Below are 5,425 nucleotides of genomic sequence, written 5' to 3'. Positions count from 1 at the left end.
CACCATACCCACTCTCAGTGCCATCATTATAGTCAGCAACACTATTCCGATTTACATTGTGGGCTAACACCATTTTCACCACCAACAGATCTGCTATCTCCATCAGAAAAAATTCACTCATCAAATACCAGCATGTGACTGATACCGTCATGAGTCCCCTGCTTGAGAAGAAGAAAGTCTATGGGTTCTGTTCTTATAGATTTATTACAATGGACAATAACTCCATGGCAGGTGGACAAATGCTTATTAAACAATGAACAAACACACACATGAATATTAGCTACAAACATTTTGCCAACGAAAGGTGATTTTTGGTGGCGGGAGTGCTGGTCACATGCCTGAAGTGTCTTAGTTTCACAAGGACCACGCTGTGTCTTTCCCCTTCAGTTGCACTGCTGTGTGTTTTGTCTCCTGGTTTCAGTCCTCTCAGTCTTAACACCACCGCCCTCAAATGCAGGCACCGTCTTTGTTTTGGATCTCCGTTCCTCCTTAACTAATGTTCTCTGGATTTCCTGGCAACATGACACTAGTTTCAGCTTTGGGTGGAGGTTTCTGCTTCCTGCTGGTGAGGTCCTGTTTTGGCCAACCCTATCACTCCTCTTTCTTCTGTCTTCCTTCTAACTCCAGTATATTCTTCTCCTTTCTGTCTGGTTTATCTGAATGTGTAATGTTCTCTTAACCTCATTCTATTTGTGTCTTGTTTCCTATGTTTTAATCTCTGCTGCTGATCCTTGGAAAGGAGGTGAGCAAAACGAATGCCCATGCTATGATTTCTGTCCCCCAGGGTAATTATTTTAGGGGAAACCTAGAGACATAGGAAAAGTGTGTCCTTTTTTACCCTCCCCTCGCTTATTTTCCTTCTTTGCTTTCCTTCCCATCCTTCTGCTCTCATGCTTTTCCTTCTCTTCTTCCTTCCACCCCCTCTTCTTCCTTCCATTCCCCTCTTCTGATGCCTCCTCCTAGCCTCCTTCTCTGTTCTTTGCACACGCTATGACACCTCCACATCTCTCTCTCTTTTTTTTTTTTGGAGATGGAGTCTTGCTCTGTCATCCAGGTTGGAGTGCAGTGGTGCGATCTCAGCTCACTGCAATCTCCGTCCCCCAGGTTCAAGCAATTCTCCTGCCTCAGCCTCCTGAGTAGCTGGGATTACAGGTGCGCATCACCACGCCCAGCTAATTTTTGTATTTTCAGTAGAGACAGGGTTTCTCCATGTTGGTCAGGCTGGTCTCAAATTTCTGACCTCATGATCTGCCTGCCTCGGCCTCCCAAAGTGCTGGGATTACAGGTGTGAGCGACCACGCCAGGCCAGACACCTCCACATCTCTTGTCTTTCTGCCACCTTCTCCTGCTCAGTCCTAGACTTGGCTTCCCCAGTAGTGCTTGCCTTTCGTCCCTCTGGTATCTCCTTTATCCTTGCACATGCTTATGCTTTTTAGAGCATAGTTTTGCATAAATGACATATTGGCCTTCAGAGTTTCAGTGCCCCTATACATGAGCTGTTTGGAACTTACATCTGTAGTTTAGGTAGTACCTGCACTTGAAGTTGTAGATGAGTTGGCGAGGGTGAGAACATACTCACCCATAAAACAGCCATCTCTGGGTTTCTCTCCCCGCTTTCCATTTTGGTAGACACGGTGCTAGTTGGGTCCTCAGAAGGAGAGACTTTCTAACCTTGGTTCCACAGGTATTCGTCGTGTGATTTGGGGAAGTCATCCCATCTCTCAGAGCCTCAGTTGCCTCATCTATGATATGGGCATACTCATACCTGTCCTATTTTTCTTAGAAGGTTGTTGTAAGGATCTGATTCTTAACCAGTGCTGTGTAAACACAGGAAGTTGTTGTGTCTGCTTTCTGAAATATTTTAATGTATATTCTCAATTGTTAGTCCCCCAATCAACTTCCTTTCTGACCAAAGAAGCAGCCAGCACTGATAGTGCTCCCTCTGTGAGAAAGTCCCTGGAGAGGCACTGAGGGAGCAGAAGCAACCCATGTCCTCAGGGTGCCGACAATCACAGGGCAGCATGGGAGGAGTGCAGGTGCCCAGACATCAACACAGTGATGGGATACTGTGTCAAGTAGTAACTCATTAGCCCAGCACCAATTCTGTTTGTCAATGTGGTGGGTTAGGGAGTAGGGAGAGGCAAAGCCGTGTGGTTGCCCCTCCAAGATAAAACAGATAAAAAAGAACTTTTCCCCAAAGTTTCTGGGTCCCAGACTCAACTCAGGTGGACTGTTTTGGCTTCCTTTTGCCACATTTCTTTTTTCTTTTCTCTTCTCTTCTCTTCTCTTCTCTTCTCTTCTCTTCTCTTCTCTTCTCTTCTCTTCTCTTCTCTTCTCTTCTCTTCCCTTCTCTTCTCTTTCTTCTTTCTCTCTCTCTCTCTTTCTCTCTTTCCTTCTTTTTTCTTTTCTTTTCTTTTCTTTTCTTTTTTTTTTTGGAGATGGAGTCTCCCTCTGTCACCCAGGCTGGAGTGCAGTGGTGCAATCTCGGCTCACTGCAACCTCTGCCTCCTGGGCTGAAGCAATTTTCTTGCCTCAGCCTCCCAAGTAGCTGGGACTATAGGCATGCGCCACCATGCCTGGCTATATTTTGTCTTCTTAGTAGAGACAGGATTTCAACATGTTGGCCAGGCTGGTTTTGAACTCCTGACCTCAAGTGATCCATCTGCCTCGGCCTCCCAGAGTGCTGGGATTACAGGCATGAGCCACTGCACCCGGCGCTAGATCTTCTTTGTATCATAGAAGTCAATGGCTTGTAGTGGAGCTGACAGAGGGTGTTATACACAGGTGAGGGGGGATATAACTTGATGTGCTGGGTAGGATACTATGTTTGTAAAAATTAATCTGAGGCTCTGAGCCCAGGGGTAGGGGTCTGGGTTAAACCCAGTTCCTGAGTTGAGAGAGGAGCGTGGAAAATGGAGGATGAGACTCGCTGTCTGTGGAGGGCTAGTGTTGGGGCTGCCGGCATGCTGTCTTTTTAAAATGGGTTTGGGAAGTGATCAGAATGAGAAAAAAACCACATTTGCTGAGAGCCACATCCTGGCGGCGAGGGGAGCATGGAGGAAGAATGAGGCATGGCATGGGATCAGTTAAGCATTCTCCAGGCAGTGGAGGGTTGGATCATAACTCAGTAGGGTCCAGAGAAACCAGGAAGATGGGGAGGAAATCACAAAATCGAGATCTCAAACCTGGAAAAATCCATTGTAATGTGTCCAGGGACTCCACGTCCTGAGCACAGATACTAACTGGGAGGGGGAATCTTGGAAGGAAGCATTTGTTTTCCAAAAACAACAACAGAAGAGCCAGCATTTTCTGAGGGACACTCACGATCCATGCACAGAAGGGTGTGGGAAGGCCTGGCCTGGCCTTTGGCCCTGAGCAGCCTGAGAAGGTTTGAAATGGGGTATGGAAGCAGGTGCTTTCTCACTTGACTCTGCTCATTACCAAGATGGCTCTTCTAGAGATTGTGGTCAACATCTCTGTTGATTTCTCGTTTGATTTTTTTGTGTATATGAATGAACACTCTGTTTCTCATCCTTTACATTCTCTTATTCCTCAAGCCTCCAGCAGAGACAAGGTCGGTGCAAGCTGTTAGGGACGACTTTCTTTTCAATGAAATCATATTGATCCAGCCATAGTTCACTAAATTTGGAAGAAGTGGCATGCCTGGGATGGGTGAAAAACCACTTTTGTCCAATCGTCAGAGCTTTTGTAGCTATTATTAGTAGAGTGACTGATATTGCAGGGGTCTTATTTGCTGACCCTCAGAGCATGCCAGAACTTTAGCTTATGTGTCCTTTGCGTGCAAGTAGATGCTGTTAACTTCCAGCAAGTCATGCCTTTTTAGGAAAACAGGCTCAGAGCTCCATACATCTCCAAAACAGGAGTAATACACATTGTGGAGGGAAGTGGTGATGATGTACTCTAATGCCTGGTAGAGAGGCACACACAACGGATGAGAACTGCCGTTATTACTGCTGTTGGTATTGTTATTCATAGCAAGGTGTGCAGGCAGTGCAGTTGGTACAAGACGAGGACTGTGTCTGCTCTTTAATTCTCTCCTCTCTTCTCTGCAGTGTTGGGGGAAGCAGGCCCAGTCCCTTAACTCTGCCGAGGCAGCCAGAAGTACAGATATGAAATCTGTGGAGATGCAGGAACAGATGGCCTTTGGACTATATGCTGGGGATTTCCATTTCCTAGAGCACGGGTCCTTGGGGCGTCTGTAAACACAATGGCTCCACATGCGAGGTCTGTGGTGCAGTTGCTGGGAAAGCCAGTGAGAAGACTGCTGGGGTCCCGTGGTGCAGGAGGCAGAGCTTGAAGACACCCATTTTAAGGGAGAGACAGCAGACGTGACAAGTGGTCCACCTTGAGTTCTACTATTGACTCTGCCCCCATTAACCTGGGGTTACTTGATTCATGTCTTAGTCTGTTTCCTAAAAAGGACTGGAGATGGATTACAACCAAAAGAAGGAATGCAATGGATCATTTTCAAAAGGACAGATAAAAAGAGTCATGTAACTGGGGAGAGGAGGAAGTAGGGAAGTGCAAGGGAAATAATGATAGTGGAAACTAAAAATAAGGGTGATGGATGCAGGTGAGACAGAGTTGCATTCTGGGCTTTCTGGTAGCCAAGACAGAAAGCACTGTGGCCCACAGTCGTCTATGGGAATCAGCATCAGTTTTGCCAAAGAAGGCAAAGTTTGCCTGTTGTAAAGGACATGAACAATACAAGGGACTGTTTTCAGTAATAAGTTCACACAAGCTTCTGCAATGTTCTTGATGTGACCATTGCTTACACTGATTCTGGATAAAACTGAGGATGTAATGTTAAACTGTAGTTGAGGGAGGGTTGAATACAGAGTAATGTCTGCAAATTTCTTTTTTTTAAATTTTTTAAAATTATACTTTAAGTTCTAGGGTACATGTGCACAACGTGCAGGTTTGTTACATATGTATACATGTGCCATGTTGGTGTGCTGCACCCATTAACTTGTCATTTACGTTAGGTATATCTCCGAATGTTATCCCTCCCCCCTCCCTCCTTCCCACAATAGGCCCCAGTGTGTGATGTTCCCCTTCCTGGGTCCAAGTGATGTCATTGTTCAATTCCCATCTATGAGTGAGAACATGCGGTGTTTGGTTTTCTGTTCTTGTGATAGTTTGCTGAGGATGGTGGTTTCCAGCTGCATCCATGTCCCTACAAAGGACACGAACTCATCCTTTTGTATGGCTACATAGTATTCCATGGTGTATATGTGCCACATTTTCTTAATCCAGTCTGTCACTGATGGACATTTGGGTTGATTCCAAGTCTTTGCTATTGTGAATAGTGCCACAATAAACATACATGTGCATGTGTCTTTATAGCAGCATGATTTATAATCCTTTGGGTATATACCCAGTAATGGGATGGCTGGGTCAAATG

At 45.7% G+C, this 5,425-nt stretch overlaps 1 protein-coding gene across 1 annotated transcript in view; it reads left to right on the top strand.

Annotated features, from left to right (window-relative positions):
* The first annotated feature begins 640 nt into the window (after positions 1-640).
* The window catches only part of ANO2 (anoctamin 2), a 288,476-nt gene continuing 283,691 nt past the window's right edge, over positions 641-5,425 (top strand). Inside the window, exon 1 of the mRNA XM_017883353.1 lies at positions 641-742. The gene's annotated coding sequence lies outside the window, so the exon portion shown is untranslated. The remainder of the gene's footprint in view (positions 743-5,425) is intronic.

Source organism: Rhinopithecus bieti, unplaced genomic scaffold, assembly GCF_001698545.2.
Source record: "Rhinopithecus bieti isolate Rb0 unplaced genomic scaffold, ASM169854v2 scaffold_13342, whole genome shotgun sequence".
NCBI lineage: Eukaryota > Metazoa > Chordata > Mammalia > Primates > Cercopithecidae > Rhinopithecus > Rhinopithecus bieti.
Note: the sequence above shows the minus strand (reverse complement) of the source record. Positions and strands in the feature narration are given on the sequence as shown.